Source organism: Suricata suricatta, chromosome 10 (genome assembly GCF_006229205.1).
Source record: "Suricata suricatta isolate VVHF042 chromosome 10, meerkat_22Aug2017_6uvM2_HiC, whole genome shotgun sequence".
NCBI lineage: Eukaryota > Metazoa > Chordata > Mammalia > Carnivora > Herpestidae > Suricata > Suricata suricatta.
In genome coordinates, this window is record NC_043709.1 from 68,162,251 (window position 1) to 68,179,299 (window position 17,049).

The following is a 17,049-nucleotide window of genomic DNA, read 5'->3' on the forward strand; positions in this document are numbered from 1 at the left end:
GTAATTGTAACTACTGTAGTGTAAATGATGGAAAATAATTGTATATGTTAAAAAAATAAATAAATAAACAGAAAAAAAAAGAAAAAAAACAGGAAAAAAAATGTATACTATGTATCCCATATCTCATCACTCCAGGCACTCCTGCATTTGTTATGTAAAGAAGATTCCAAGCATCTTTCCGGATGATCCCTGACACTCCCCCTTCCACTCCAACCTTTGAGGAAGCTCTTGACTTCTATAACCATCGCTTAGTTTTGCTTGTTCTAAGTGCTTTGTAAAAATGGAATGGTAGAGTATGTAGTTTCTTGCATCTACATGTTTTTGTTCAGCATGTTTTTGAGATTCATCCATGTTGCTCATCTGAAATTTATCCCTTTTTATTGCTTAGTAATATGTCCGATAGATATATCACAACTTATTTTTCTGTTCTTTTGTTGACAGATATTTGGATTGTTTCCTGGTTTTGGCTATTATCATTAAAGCTGCTATGAAAATTCCCAAACAAATCTTTTTTGGACACATGCTTCCCTGGTGAATACGTAGGAGTGCAATTACTGGCTCATAGAGTAGGTGTACATTGAACTTAACAAGAAAGTACTAAATTGCTTTCCTAAGAGTTAAACCATTTTATATTCCCAGCAATGTCTGAGAGTTCCAGTTGCTCTACATTTCTCTTATATTTGGTGTTGGAAGGGTTTGTTAATTTGGGCCATTCAAATGAGTACATAGTATATATCTCCTCTGGCTTTAATTTACATTTTCCTGATGATGAATAACGCTAAGTACCTTTTCATGTGCTTTTTGGCCATTCATATGTCTTCTTTTGGGGAATTTCAGTTCATTTTTTTGGCTTACCTTTTTTTAAACTGATAAGAACAGATACTACACTTGATCTTAGCCAAAAGGCCAAGAAGCGATGGCTTACCTTTTTTTTAAATTGTTGAGTTTTAGTTCTTTACATAATCTGATCACAAATTCTCGATTAGTTTTATATACATTGCCAATGACCTCATCTTTAGTTTACCTATTTTCTTAATGAAGTCTTTTGATGGACAGAAGCTTCAGTTTCCTGAACTGTTGCTATAACAAATTGCTGCACACTTGGGGGCTTAAAACAATAGAAATTTATTCTCACAGTTCTGAAGGCCAGCAGCCCCAAATCATAGTGTTTGCAAAGCTTCTCTCTTCTCCCTAGCTGCTGGTGGTTCCTGGCAAAATTAGGTGTTTGTGGGCTTGTACTTGCATTATTCCAGTTTCTGCTTCTGTCTTCATATGGCCTTTTGCCTCTGTGTGTGTGTGTGTGTGTGTGTGTGTGTGTGTCTCCCTTTTTCTTTGTCTCTGTGTATCTATGTGGCTTCCTATAAGGACATCCATCATTGGATTCAGGGCCCACCCTAATCCACCCCAAGCTGGAATGATTTCATTTTAACTAATTCCCAGTAAGTTTGCATTCTGAAGTTCTGGTGGACATGGATTTTTGTAGGATGCTATTCAATCCAGTAGACTTCACTATTTCTTTTCTTAATGAAGTCTTTGGGTGAACAGAAGTTTTTCATTTTGATATAATCAAATTTATCTATTTTTTTATTTTATGGCTGATGTTTTCTGAACTCTAATAAATCTTTGCCTATTCCAAGTGCTCATAGATACTCCCCTGTGCTTTCTTTTAGAAGTCTTAAAGTTTTACTTTTTATAGTTCTACATTGAGTTCTATAAATATTACCTTTTTTCCTCATTGAGTTGGTTTGATACTTTTGTCCAAATCTATTGAACATATAAAAATGCCTGATTCTAGACTCTCTGATACCACAATGTCTTGATTGCTATGGACTATTAGTAAGTCTTAACATTAGGTAGTGAATGTCTTCTGTCCCTGTCTCTCTTCCTTCCTTTTCAGAATTGTTTTGGGTTTTGTAGACCTTTTGCATTCTATTGAATTTTGTTGTCTTACTCTAAAGAATTCTGAGTTTTTTTCTGATAGGCAGTCACTTTGCTGGAGGATTGTCATTATTCCATTAAGGCTTGTCTTCAGGATTAGTTAAGGAAGCTCTTAGAGAAGCCGTTTTCTAGAGCTAGAGTGGTTTCACTGCTAAGACACGGCCTTTCTGGGCTTGAATGCTCTTGATGTTTAGAAGGATCTCTCCACTCTGATGGTCAGAATCCAGTGGCTCCCAGCACCGTGTGACTTCTGGAATCTCTATTTGGTCTTACTCCGTAGGAGCTGTTCTCCCCCAGTCTATTAAAGTCTTAGCCAGTGCCTGCACAGTTTAGTAATTTCCCACACTTAGGGAGTTCACATGGTTCTTGGGAACCCTTTACAGATTCCAGGAGCTCTTCTTCTGCACATCTCTTTTCTGCTTCTGTGCAGCAATGATTGCTGCCCTCTCTTGGAGCTCTACCCACTGCCCTGTGCTTCAATTTGGAAAACACACCTACGCAGAAAGCCGGGGTTCTCTCAAGGAGTATAACCCTGTACAATCTGTTGTCCAGTGACTAAATTTAGTTGCTTTCTATATTTGGTCTAATTTTATATTTTATATAGTAGAGGGTAAGTATGATAGCCATTGCTATGTTATGGCTCATGCAGGAAGTCTGTGCTGTCTTTTTGGAAAGAAAGATGTACATAATATTCCCAGTCAATTAGATTTTTGAAGTGATCTAATATTTAATGATTTGATCTATGGAAAATTAAAAGGAGGTACATGTTATAGAAGTAAGGAATGTGAAGCAGACCATGGGGTACATTTAAAGGAGTTCAGTTACTTTTGGCAATCAAGGAGATTGCAGCATTTTGAAATGTCATACTGAAAAGCCTGCCAATTTCTGTTTTCTTCTATCCATTGTACATTAAATTAGCAGATTTCTGAGGCATTTCCCAGTGCACAAGTGTTCACATGTCTATTTGTTTTAAGCTGTTGAATTTTAATAAAATTATTATGGTTTTCCCCCAGTAGGTCACCATACCAACAAATAAAGTAATAATTTTAGAATATTAAAAATACCACACTTAGGGTCTGCCTGCTCATAGTGTTTTGCAAAATCACTTGTTATCTCCTCAAATTCAGACACATTAACAACTGCCTTACAAAGACATTTTAAACATTTTTAAAAATACCTCTTTTCCATGTATTTGATCTATTCTTACCTTGGGAAAAAAGGAGAGAAAATGAATTGCTACATTTCCTGTAGCACCTTTGACTGACTTACATTACACTAATTATTAAGCTAGTGATCTATTAAAAAGTGGTTGAAATGTCTATTGGCCACTGAACCTCTGTGTTTCATTCCTTACTTAAGAGGAGATGTAGTGTATATTATGTCAGTTAGTAAGAAAAATAAAAGCATTACTTAGAAAGTACATCCCAACATCAAAGCAGTAGACACATTTTGAAACTGCTCTGGATCAATTTGGATTTCGACTTTTGATTATGGAGAGACATTAACTACTTAAAAAAGGGACTATATGAAATGACTGGAATGATTTAGTCAGTATTTCTCAACCATGTGTATCATATAAACCTTTCCTAAAGGAAAACAATTCTTGTTGACTCCCATTATGCATCTAAATTGTTTGTGTTAAATACTGTTCCTTAAATTTATCTAAGTAGAAAACATTTAAGCTCCTTGGCTAATAATATTTATACTACTTTTAAATCAAAGCGAATTTACAATTTAAGTACAAACAAAGCTGTAAATACAAATTAACAACATTAGTTTAATATGATGGATAGTGTTTTGCTAAATAACTAAATTGTTGTTTACAATATAAATATGGTAGTGACTGTTAGGATGCAGATTCTCTCAAGCCTAATGCGTGCACTGCACCATGACTCAATTTTTCTATCACTTTGCGGTGTATACAACATATGTGAATAATGCTGTGAATATAGTATTCAGTGATATAACTTGGTCATCTCTTGGCCTGAGGTCGTCATTTATGTGTGTTACTTCCAGATATCTTTATTTTAAAAGTTAACTTATTTATTTTGGGGGGGAAGGAAAGAGAGAGAGGGAGAGAGGGGGAGAGGGGGAGAGGGAGAGAGAGAGAGAATCCCAAGCAGGCTCAGTACCATCAGAGTGGAGCCCTAAGTGGGCCTCAAGAACTGTGAGCCATGACTGGAGCCAAAATCAAGAGTCAGACACTTAACCGACTGAGCCACCCAGGCACCCCTCTTTTCACATTTGTTTGTGACAATTACAGTAATACTGCTGAGGTTAATGCAGTTATAAACAAAACCACAGGGTGGGTACTGAAATTTCATGACAGTTCTCCAGAAGGTGTTTTCCAGATGTTCAAGAGTACATTAATATTAATCTTAAAAATCAGCATCATAGATGGTTACAAAAAGATACAATTCTTACAGTTGACCTAAATACTCTTAGGAATGCATCCAGGCTCATACGGTTTAATAAACAATCTTTTAGGGGTGACTGGGTGGCTCAGTTGGTTAAGTGTCCAACTCTTGATTGCAGCTCAGGTCATGGGCATCAGGTTTTGTGATGATAGTGCAGAGACTGCTTGGGATTCTCTCTCTCCCCCATCTCTCTGTCCCTCCCCTGCTTGCTTACACATGTGCTCTTTCTCTTTCTCTCTCTCAAAATAAATAAATAAACATTTAAAAAACCCAATCTTTTAGAATGATGTGAATAGACAAGGAGACTAGAAGACTGTTGCAACAATCTGGAAGTGGGATATCAAGATTTTGAACCAGAATGGAAGAAGTGGAAAGAAAAAGAGAGCTAATAGGTGGGGACAAATCACTAGCTACTGTATTTCAGTTTATCTGAAAGGTTTTATTCATTCAGTCATTCATTTCTCCATTTGTCCATCCATCACTGGGGAGTCTGTCTTCTATGGTGATAAAAATCTGGTTTTTGTCATCTGTCATATCCTTATGAGATTGTTGAGTGAGATTAAAAAATGTAAAATCACTAGCAGTGCTATTGCTGGGTCATAAGGGAGTTCTATGGATAGGGATTTACCCAAGGGATACAGAAATGCTGATGCATAGGAGCACATGTACCCCAATGTTCATAGCAGCACTGTCAACAATAGCCAAATCATGGAAAAAGCCTAAATGTCCATCACCTGATGAGTGGATCAAGAAGATATGGTCTATATACACAATGGAGTACTACATGGCAATGAGAAAGATGAAATATGGCCATTTGTAAGAAAGTGGATGGACCTTGATGGTGTCATGCTAAGCGAAATAAGTCAGGCAGAGAAGGACAGATACCATATGTTTGCACTCATAAGTCTAACAGGAGAACAGGAGAAACCTAATGGAGGACCAGGGGGAGGGGAAGAGGGTAAGAGAGTTGGAGAGAGAGGGGGATGCAAAACTTGAGAGACTATTGAATGCTAAAAATGAACTGAGGATTGAAGGGGAAGGGGGAGGGGGGAAAGAGGTGGTGGTGACAGAGGAGGGCACTTATGGAGAAGAGCACTGGGTGTTGTATGGAAACCAATTTGACAATAAACTATTAAAAAAATGTAAAATCGTGGTACTTAGTATGTCCTTGATAAATGAAGATTATTACTAATCCCATTCATGTTTATTGAGTTTTAAATTATGTCAGGAACTAAACTATATTGGGGTAGATTAAGAGTACAGTACTGTTGTCAAGATGTTCAAAATATAGTGAGAGCTACTCTTGTGAAATCAGTTAAATAACCTGCAGTGTGGTAAGCTCTACAGTACACAGTGGACTGGCATTTTCTAGTGGGGTCTGTAGTCTGCCTCCTGGAGCAGGATACTTGATTGAGTTGGAACTTGGAAATCATTAAAATGCTTGTTTGACAGGCAAGTGAGGTAAGGGAGGACATTCAAGCCTCGGAGCACAACATTTTCAATAATACAGGGAATGCAGGAGTTTGGTGCACTTGGAAGTGTGCGCATGGCTTGGTGTGGATGGAATGCAGCACACATATGGGAGCATGGCCAGGGGTGAGGTTGAAAGGGCAGCAACCATAAGACAACATTGAATACTGAGAATCAGAATGGAAACCTGACCTTTGGCGTCTGTCTTGCCAATGTGCTGCCATTGCTCATGGGAAGAACTGAGAAGGCCTAAGTTAAGCAGTGTAGCCAAGCCCAGCTGCCAGGAAAGCAGCAGAAAGCTGAGTCCCCAGATGGCAGGCAAATGGTGTTATCCTGGGTGAGAAGAGCAGAATTGTTAAGGCGTTTTTCAATGAAGTCATTGTGAAAACTTTTTGCCATGATCATAGCCTTGACAGCAAACTGAGGGAATGAGAGTCTGTAAGTGAAAACGTCACTAAGTAAGTTGTATTAGAAGTTTGGAAAACATTTGAGTAGCAGAAAGAACTTTGATTTAGATTATTACAAGTGCACATTTCAAATAAATATTTCTACACAGAACTGAAGAGCCCGTTTGGGGAAGCCTTTTTGTTTTTTGATATTATTTGAATAGTGATATTAATCTAAGGATAGTACAGGATTTTCCTGGTTTTATACACTAATATTCTTAATTGAACTTATGAAGAGAAATCATCTGGATGCTTAAAACTGATTTGGGTCATTGTTACAAATAATCTTTTTTTTATGACGCATGTTGCATATCATTTGTATATAATGGATCATCTCTGTTCTCTTCTAGTACAATTTTCTTTTTCTTTACTACCATTGTCTTAAATAATATGGAAACATAAACATAGACTGCTTTTTCTAGTAGTGATTATAGTGCCTTACTTTTTAAATAAAATTTTGCTTGGGTTGCTCAGGTTACCAAAGAGGCACATAAATATACTGCAGACGCATAATTAGTACAACAGTAGAGAATAACCCTTCACAGATGGCATAAAGGAATAAGGAAAATTTTACCAAGATCAGAATGAGAATGGGAAGTGGTGTAATATAAATTCTCTCGCGTGCACAGATTGGAGGGTGTGTGGGGAGGTATGCGGGATGCGCAAGGTTGACCCCCCTCATTGCACACCGGAAATTGCCAATCTGCAGTCATCAGGTTCTCCTCCTTCTCGGATGCTGAAGCTATGCTTCCAGACCAGGAGAAGGAACTTTCATAGTTCAATATATTCCCACTCAGTTGATGAACTCACAATTGTGGCTATTAAAAGCTGATGATATGCATGTTGAAATGATTGTTCATATCCATATCTATTAGGAGAAGTGTTCTGTTCTTCTTATGACTTTTCTGTCACTCATCACGTAATAAAAATGTGAGTATTTTAGTTCTGTTAGAAGACTTATAGGCGTATCCAATTATCTGGCATGCCTATTTATTCACACACACCAATTTATTCATGCACATCAATTTGAATTCTTTGAATATCAAAGTGTATGTGCCTGCATATGTATGTGAGAGAGAGAGACATACTGTTTGGGCATTTATTATGAGTGAAGTACTTTTCTAAGTGGTTTATATATACTAATCGTGACAATGACTCTATTATTATTATTCCCATTTTACAGGTAGTAGCCAAGGTAACCAAGGCCCAAGGAGGTTAAATAACTTTTAAACTAAAACATGATTGAAATGGCATAGAAACTCAATAAACATGGATTGCAAAGTGCATACACTTATTAAAAAATGCTTATTAGGGGCACCTGGGTGGTTCAGTCAGTTGAGTGTCTGACTTCCGCACAGGTCATGGTCTCATGGTTCATGGGTTCGAGACCCACGTCATGCTCTGTGCTAATAGCTCGGAGCCTGAAGCCTGCTTCAGATTCTTTGTCTCCCTCTCTCTGCACCTCTCGCACTCACACTCTGTATCTCTCTCAAAAATAAGTAAACTTAAATAAATTTTTAAAATGATTATTAAAAAGTAAGTACAAGGGCACCTGCATGGCTCAGTCAGTTGTGTCAGAGTCTTTCTTTTGGCTCAGGTCAAGATATCACAGTTGATGAGAGCGGGCCCCACATTGGGCTCTGGAGTCTGCTTAAGATTCTCTCTCTCTCTTCCTCTCTCTCTGCCCCTCCCCCACTCATGCTCCCTCTTCCATCAAAATAAATAATAAATAAACTTAAAAAATGTAGATAAATTTATGAGGTGAATGATTGGTACTCATAATTTGTATATTACCTATGTAATTCATATTGATATTACTTACAAAAAGCAATTTTTAAATGTTTATTTACTTTTGAGAGAGAGAGAGAGAGAGAGAGAGGGAGAGAGAGAGAGAGAGAATGTTCAGGGGAGGGGTAGAGAGTGGGAGACAGAGATCTGAAGCCAGCTCTGGGCTGTCAGCAGAGATTACGTTACCTGAGTGAAGTTGGATGCTTAACCGACTGAGCCACCCAGGTGTCCCCAAACCATTTCTCACAATTGTTCCACATGAGTAGTAGTTGCTGGTTTTTCAGGATAGTCAAGGTAAGTGCTCTTACTGACCTTTCAGTGTATCCTTTGTTGACACAATTTCAGACCTCGTTTTTGTGCTTTGGGGACACTGTGATACCAAAGTCTGGTACCGTGTTTCTCAGTGGGCTTTATTATCTTTAATAAGGGATATTTTCCTGCTCCCTCTTCTAAATAGTAAAGTCAAGTAAAAGGATGCGAAATTGAGCCCCTCGGACTTGAGTTTCTAGATAAATTTTTAAAACGAGGGGGATGAGCTCTCTGGGCTCTGGTTTGCTTGTGCTGCTGTTAGAGAGCCGAGAATTCTGTGGGGCACATTTGCAGCATTACAGGCAAGCAGCCTCCTGTGCAGCTTTCACAAAGACCATGTTACTCCTGGAGCTCACATCCTTAGGAAGCTGTTCTCCAATGATTTGTGCGTCTACTTTAAGGTGATTTTAGGATATTATAATAAAACAGGAGAATATAAATCCCTAATGCTGCCTAGAAATCTGAATTGATTTAATGTGGACAATTTAACCCATTTTTGAATTTTGAAAGGAACTTTGCTGTTCCCAAAGATGGGATTGAAAAGTCAGCAATCAAAAAACCAAAATGTAGTTCTGAGTCCTTTAAAAATATTTGAAAAAATATCTGGAAGATATGAATCAACTTGTTAAGAAAAATGCTTTAAAATTATTCTTCTGTAGTGTGTGGTTTCAAAGGTAGCTATCCGCACGCACAGCGATGGTGATAATGAGATGAGAGGGATGTAGGAAAGCACTCAGCGTGAAGCCTGGCTCACTAAGTGCTGGCTGTTGTGTCCTCCTTGTGCAGCTGCGGCGCAGAGGTTAAGAGCATAGTCTCTGCAGTGGAGTCTGTGCCTACCACTTACCAGCTAGAGACCCTAGGCGGTGGTTCCCAGCGAGGGACAATTGTGTGCCCCAGGGGATGCTTGGCACTATCAGACATTTTCAGTTGTTGCCATTGGGGGCTGAGTCCTACCAGAAGCCAGAACTGCTGCTAAGCATCACACAATACTGCAGATAGCCGCCTGTCACAGCAAAACATTATCTGGTCCAAAATGTGAGTAGTGCTGAGGTTGAGGAACCTTGGCTGAGAACACGTCTCTGTAAAGACAAGACACTACTAGTGTCTAGTTTGCTAATACAAAGAAAAAACACTTACCTAATGCTAGCTCTTTTTATTCATTCAACAGATATCTGTAGAAGGTTCACTGTCTGCTAAGCACCATCCTTGGTGCGAAGTATACGGAAGACATGGAAGTGAAATAGGGCTGGTCCCTACTTCTGCTAATTTGATGTTTCTGACTGCAGGGTCGCCCAACACTGTTGGGGCCACCTCGTGCTCTCTATGCCTCCCTCCTCTTGAAGTACAAGCTCCTTCTTCATCTCTTTTAAAAAATCTCTTTTACACTTAAAAGAATCCACCAAAAGAAATAAATTATTAGCCCCAGCATTGCACTCGTCCGAACCTAAGCATCACAAACTTCCCACCCTGATCCATGTGTGGACACTGCCAGTCTGGCCAAGCATACTTTGAGAGTGGGTGGGTGTCTTTCATGCCAGTGGCTCTATAGTTAGAGAGTCCCCTTCACCTCAAGACTAGTTCTCTTTCTTCCCTGCTGTCTGTGAGTGTCCTAGTCTTTCTTCATCAGTGCTGAGATCCTTGAGTTTCTTCTTCACCCTTTTTCTGCTGTCAGGAGCATCTCAGACTCCTGTTCTTGCCCTCTTGCCCCTCTAGCCTACTGTGGGCCAGAGAGGGAGACTCTATTCTCTTTATAGGTGCTGGTTAGGGACCAGACATTCTTAGGGTCCTAAGTGGGAAGATTGAGTGTGGCTTCACCAGAGGCCAGGCTGCAAAGGGTGACTGGTGTCAGCAGTTTTAAGCTTGGGTAACCAAGGCCTTGCATGCTGATAATTCCTAGTTCCTCAGCCAGTTCAGACCAGGACAGGGGCTTTACTCCACTAGTGCTGGGGACAACTGATTGGAATTAACTGTGCTAATGACTGGTGCCTGGTGTTCCCAAGGAAAGCCTTGTGCTGCCACATGCCTGCTGAGTCATACTGTATTCCTTATGCCCCACTCTCCTGGCCCAGTTCATATGACTGGGCTTCTGCTTGGTTTCATCTTAGCTTTGCAGTTCTGAGTAACACAGTGTCTCTGAAAAGGCTGATCACAGAACCATGATCTGTTCCTAACCACCAGTCTAGACTCCTTCCATTTTCTACTTCCCTCCCTCCCACACACCTTATGCTCCAGCAATATAAAATACTACTTGGTCCACAAATGTACCATGCTTCTGCACATCACCATGCCTAATGCATACTGCTTTATCTGCCTTCATCTCCCCGGTTGAACCAAGCCTGAGTTCACCTCTATGTCTTTGACTATCAGATATGAACTGTTGGCTCTCTTCTTCAGTATCTCATCTACAGCTTCTTTAGTTATCCCTTCTCTCTGTCTTATCTTGGCTTCCAGATTTCTCCCTTGCCCATCGAAGTGCCAGGCATTTCTGAGTTCAACCTGCTGGATCCATGATACTGGAATCTAGCGGATTCAAATCAGCCCAACATACTGTAGTAGGTTGAATCTTCTTGAGAACCTAGCCATCATGTGTAATATTGCTTCTGTGTAAAAAAGTAGGCCACAGTTCTAAAAACTGAGTGACCATTGATGTTTTGGAAATAGTCACATTTATGAATTATAAATTGACCATACAAAAATGTGTGTGTGTGTGTTTGTATGTGTGTGTGTAATATGCATACACACACGCATTTATATACTTATTTATATCTTCTGCATTTAGACAGATATTTTATGAAACAAGAGGGAAAAATGAATAAAAGTGCTAAAAATAAGAAATCAGAAGAAAAACAAAATTAGAGCATATGTCTAGCGAATGAATATGAAATTGTACAGATAAGGGAGAGGAGGTATGTAAATGAGGAAATATGTGATTCAATCACTGGATAGTAGTATTAAAATAGGAAATATACTATTGATATTGGGCCTAATTTCCTAAATTAGAAATGGTATTATATCTTTCACATATCTGTGTGTAATTCAGATCTATCTAAATGTGGTATTAGTCAGAAAGACTCACTTTACCTTCCAAATGCTAGTAAGAAAACAGTCTTGTGGAAGTGGAATATGAACCTAGAGGAAGAAATATATGACCCAGAATAGCATTCACATAGAAAATTCTACTGTGAAAGAAAAATGGTTGTTTTAAGCTACATTCAGGTGCTCTAGTTTCAAAAGAATTTTAAACCCTAACAATTTTTTTCCTAGCCTGGACTAGTGAGATAGTGGACCTGTTAGCCAGTGTGAACCGTGCCTCCCAGGACCTTTCCATAACCTTTGTGTGGATAAAGTGCATTTTTGTGCGAGAGGATCAGGTGTTGCCTAGAGTGATGCAGTGAGTTTCGGGTTGTAAACCTTGCTTCAGTGGAGAATTAGGAGCGGAGGAGGGTGACCCCTCCTTACACAGCTGAGGTAGGTTTGTTTTACCTTCCAAACTTTGAAAAGGAAAATTAATTCATCTCTACTCCACAGATATTTATTGTATTTCTCTCTGTCTTGGGCTAAGATTGCTGGTAGTTATTGGGATAGGAGAAAGTGTGACATACACATCTTGCTTGCCCTCAAGGAGATTAGAATTGATCTTTCTGAGGGTATAAGACTGGCAGAAAAAGCAATTAGACAAGAAACAGATAAATATATACGGTAGCACAAAGTGCCACACTGAAAAATCATGAAAGTGCATAGTAAACCACCAGAGCTATGGGCTGTCATGAAAGAAGAATTGCTGCAATATAATTCCAGGATTATTTTAATGCCGAGTTCTCCTCTGTCTTAAAGAGTGTAAAATATCATGAAGAAACGATCTGTAGACCACTGTGTAGACATTTTTCCTGAATTCTTCTAAACTAATCTTACACAGCAAAAGAAAAAAATACAAGAACATTAATTTAGCAAGTGTTCTGAACATTCTTTGTAGGTCAACACACAGCTGTCCCCAGAGCTGATGTGGAGATGAGAGAAGACAAGTGCTTTCCTTTGGCTCTGGGAGGTGTTTTTGACCATTCAATTAAAAATTATTTTCTCTGACATTCTATAAATGTCTAACATTTCTAAGAAAGTACTCAACCCACCCTGTCAGCATCTGAGGGGAAAGTTTTGAACTTGCTATTCTTCCTTTTTCGAAGAACATGCTCATCTCAGAATGCTACAAAGGGACTAAGTTCTTTTCATAAATCTAGGATCCCCATGCAGACTTGCTGGTTCATATTCCAAGGAGAAAGGAGAGAGTCTTTGGTCTAAATACAGAACAATATAAAACAGTATTGTAATTTTTTTTTGTATCATTCAAGTTTAGTTCATTGGGATTATCTTGTACTCCACCTTTTAAATCATAACATTAAACTAGGTGGTGATGCAAAAGAATATTGGAAAGCAAAAGAAATCTGTAACATTTACTTAGTGACTTGAGCATACAACAGTACCTTGTCATTAAAAGGAATAGAAGTAGGTGGCAGAGTCATGAAGAATAAGACAATTGGCCACACTTACTGATAGTATTCTGCATGGGCTGTGCCAACAAGGAGAATCACAAAATTGATCCCTGCTTTGGAAAACATCACAGAATGAGAGAAGATAGGATGTGCCCCCACATGTACACACCAGCAGTAGTGAGAAGGCAAGTTAACAGCCCGCATTTGCCTCCTTCCTTTTCTGCTTGCACAGCATCTAGACTTTCTCTCACTAAGCCTCTTATCACATTGATTTGGTCTTCCTTTCTAGATATAAGGACAACTAACTAAAGATATAAAATGAATATGGGAAACTAAATCTGTTATTTGTTGCTTCCAGTGGTTAGGAAACTATGGTCCTAACCATAGTTAGGCCTACTTTTGTATGACCCCTTGAGCTAACAATAGTTTTTAACATTTTTAAATGATTAAAAAAATAATAAAAATACACTTAAAAGAATATGCAAAAGAGATGTATATGGCTTACAAAGCCTAAAATAATTTGCTATCTGGCTTTATACAGAAAATTTTACTGATCCTTGTTTTAAAGAATCACACCCAATTCTGAATGAGTCATAGGAAATGTGGGGAGATATATTACTTAGGAATGGCTAAGCTCCTGTAACAAAGACACCCAAAATGCCTTGCTCAAACAAGATGCTCAAAGACATCTATTTCTCTCTCATGTAACAACTGGAGGTTCCAGGGGTATTGGGTAGCTCTGCCACGTGATTTTATTCAAGGCCTCTCATTGCCCTTGTCCTTGTTGAAGAGCTTGGTTTACTACCTCAGTATCCCTATTCCAGACTTAGGGAATGGAGAACGGAGGCCAATGAGTTTCATTTCCAATAATAAAATCTGGTTTGCAGTGCAGATCACTTTTACTCCTATCCTGTTGACCAGAACTTGTCACCTGACCACTTTAGTTGCGAAAAGAACTAGGGAATGTGGTTTCTAGCTGGATAACCATGTACCCAGATAAAAGTGGCATGTATTACTACTAAGAAGGAGAGAATTATTGCCATTGGAGGACAAGCAGCATCTCTGCCACAGTAAGGTAGATGGTTCATAGTTTGGATTATTCTTAATCTTCGTTTCTGAATGCTCAGCACATAGCAAGTGCTCAGTTATATATTTGTAGAATTAATTAAAGGAAATAGGAAACTGAAGGCAATCCTTTGCCCTGGAATGGGTACTTAGGGGGAAATCCAAGCCTTGAAATGGGAGAGGCACAGCTTAGTGGGATTAGATTTAAGGCTCCTAAAAATGGATAAATCAGTAGTGGCAATTATATAGGTTCTGGTAAGGTGAAATCCAGAGATTAGTTTAGTCAGTAAGTGAATCTTCTATACTTTATCCAGGGATAGTATCAGCATTTAGTAAATTTATTGTAGAGAAATTTATAGGTGTGTTGAAGACTCCAAGAAGGAGTATGATGGGCAGGGTGTGAGGATGAGTGCAAGTTGGGAGTGGTATCCAGTCTGGTAAATGGGGCAAGCCCAGTAGCCCTCACAATTCAATCAGGCAGGCACCATTTGATGGATCTAGCATTCTGACACACTTTAGCAGATTCATCCATTCCAGAGGCACAGCAGAGAGAATTGGCAAGATCCTGACAGAGCACCAGAACTTGAGCTTGGTGTGCTGGCAGAGTTGAAAGTTCTAGGCCAGGAAGGTGAAGCAGCAGTTGAGCCTTGTATATTGGGCCAATATAATGGGGCTGGGAAAAGATTAATTTTAGATGTTGCACAAATTCTCAGAGCTCTTTTTTTTAATTCATGAGAAAAATAACAATTCTTGAGCCCCACTTCTGATTTTCTGGCATTGTTATCACTAGCCCAGAAACTGAGGGGAAACAGATATGGGGCCTGGGGAGACAAGGGCATGAGTTGACATGGGGTTAGTGTCTGAAACTGTGAACTGAGAAACTGAGTATTCTGTGCTCTGTGTCCTTTGGTTCCCTATGATGCTGTGTTCTTTGTTGCAGTGAAAATGATAATAATAAAGAAAATGTAGCACAATTTTGATAGGGTGATTAATCATGATAACTGATATTTTGGTGTCTTTTTATTCTAAAATAATTTGATTATTATAATTAAAGAAGGATAAAAGCAGAACAAACTCCCAAAATTGATGTCTCAGGTCAAATTGGCCTATTAGGTGGAAGATGAAATTGTGCATTTCAGCATTTCAGCTCTGCATAATTGATGGAGGCACTACATCCTATCTTTTTGGCTATTCAGCAAAGATTCTGTTAGAATCTGCTTGTGCAACCTCAGGTTGTAGAATGTATAACCTCTACATTTTATATAAATGTGTAAAACTGTATGCTATAGATCCCTATTCCTTACTCTTTTCAATTAATAGGTATCAGTTAACTATTAAAGATGAGTAGTAGAGATCTCACCTTGATCCTGATACTTTTCTTTTTTCTTTTTAAGTTCATTTCTTTTTAAGTATATTTATTTTTAGACAGACAGACAGCATGAATGGGGGAGGAGCAGAAAGGAAAAGGAGAGAGAGAATCCCAGAGCCCAATGTGGAGCTTGAACTCACGAAACCACAAGATCATGCCCTGAGCTGAAACCAAGAGTCCGGTGCTTAACTGAGCCACCCAGTTGCCCCTTCTTTCTTTTTACACTAATAATTTGACTAAAGCCAAGCCAAACCATCAGCACACATGTGGGTAAAAAGATAGTCAGATTTTTTGAAGAGACATATGTATATTTTTTCTCTTATCTTTCTCAGGGGCTGAATGAATCTGATCAGAGCTCAGAAAAATTAAAGGAATAACTTATGATTCAGTTTTCATTTAAAAATTAGCATATGTACATTTCTCTTTTGCACTTATAATGCCTCTCTTAATAGATATGAATACTTTATAAAGAGTAATTATATGTACACTTAAGATATAATATATATACTATATATGGGATAATTTAGGGGAAGATGACCTAGTTCATGAATTTATGCAGTTTAATGCTAAGATGAGTACGTTGTTAATTTAAGCAATATTTCATACACCAATAACATGTCAGTATATGAAGGTACATTTGAACCTTTTGATGTACTATTAAGGGTAAGCCCAGTGAAAAGAGCCCAGTGAAAACTCAAGTTTTTTTCCCTTTTTAAAAAAGATATTAATACATTTTATTTATTCAAGATTTTAATGGCTCTAGTCAAGGCAAAAGCATGTTTCATAAAGTGTGATAGTCCATGAATTTAATTTTACTTATGTATTTAAGACATTTGCTTTGATATTAGCTGACAAATTGTGCACATTCAGTTTGGGTTCAGTTGGATAATACATTTTGGATTGGTTTAAATAAAGATCTAGCAAATTACTGATCCTTAAGTCTGCTACATATGTTCAAATGATGTTATTGAGACTGCAATCTACCGATAATGAGGCAGTATCCACACATGAAAATAGCCAGTCTATTAAGGTCATAGATGACATTGTCATCTACATTGTCATCACTGTTGTCATCATCGACATCATTCCTCTTGTTTACTTAACATTTCTGCCTGTTGAATCTTAGGCTTGAGCAGTATTCCAGTGGGGAGTAGAGATCATAAAGAGGGATATTGTGTAGCTCGTTTATCCTCTTCATTTTGCTGGTAACAAAACAGCTGGTAACTTCACTGGTGATGGTCCAAGGAACTGCTTCATGCAAGCCAAAAGCATTAATCTGATTATATATTCAAATGCTGACTTTAATTTTAATCTACCATGGAGATTATAACAGTGAACTCAACCAGAATACTCATAGTAGTTAATTACTACTGGTGTCTTTGAAGGAAAATGTACCTGGGAAGCCAAATTATTATCAGAAAGGTGCTTGTTAACCTGGGCTCAAAACAAATGCAATAATCTAAATAACTTGTATTATATGTGTTATGTATAAAATTTTAATAGTATAATTTTAAGCTCAAAATTATAGATATTTTATTGCTTGTCACCCTCCTATGTCCTGACAAAATTTTGTTGTACTTCATTAAGGAAAATTTCTACAGATGAGTCATAAATGATTTGCTTAAAGTAAATCATTTAGTTGCTAAATCCAGGAGTAGAACCTGGTATTTGTTTTTATTTCTTTGAATGGTGTTGAGACTTATGTTTTAATTTCTGATTATATTCACATATGTATGTTTTTATGTGGTTGGATACTCACA

At 38.2% G+C, this 17,049-nt stretch overlaps 1 protein-coding gene and 1 pseudogene across 3 annotated transcripts in view; one reads left to right on the forward strand and one right to left on the reverse strand.

Moving 5' to 3' along the window:
* NELL2 (neural EGFL like 2) overlaps positions 1–17,049 on the forward strand; it is a 326,766-nt gene that overhangs the window by 24,843 nt on the left and 284,874 nt on the right. The window lies entirely within an intron of this gene.
* On the reverse strand, positions 793–918 carry LOC115305743 (annotated as a pseudogene).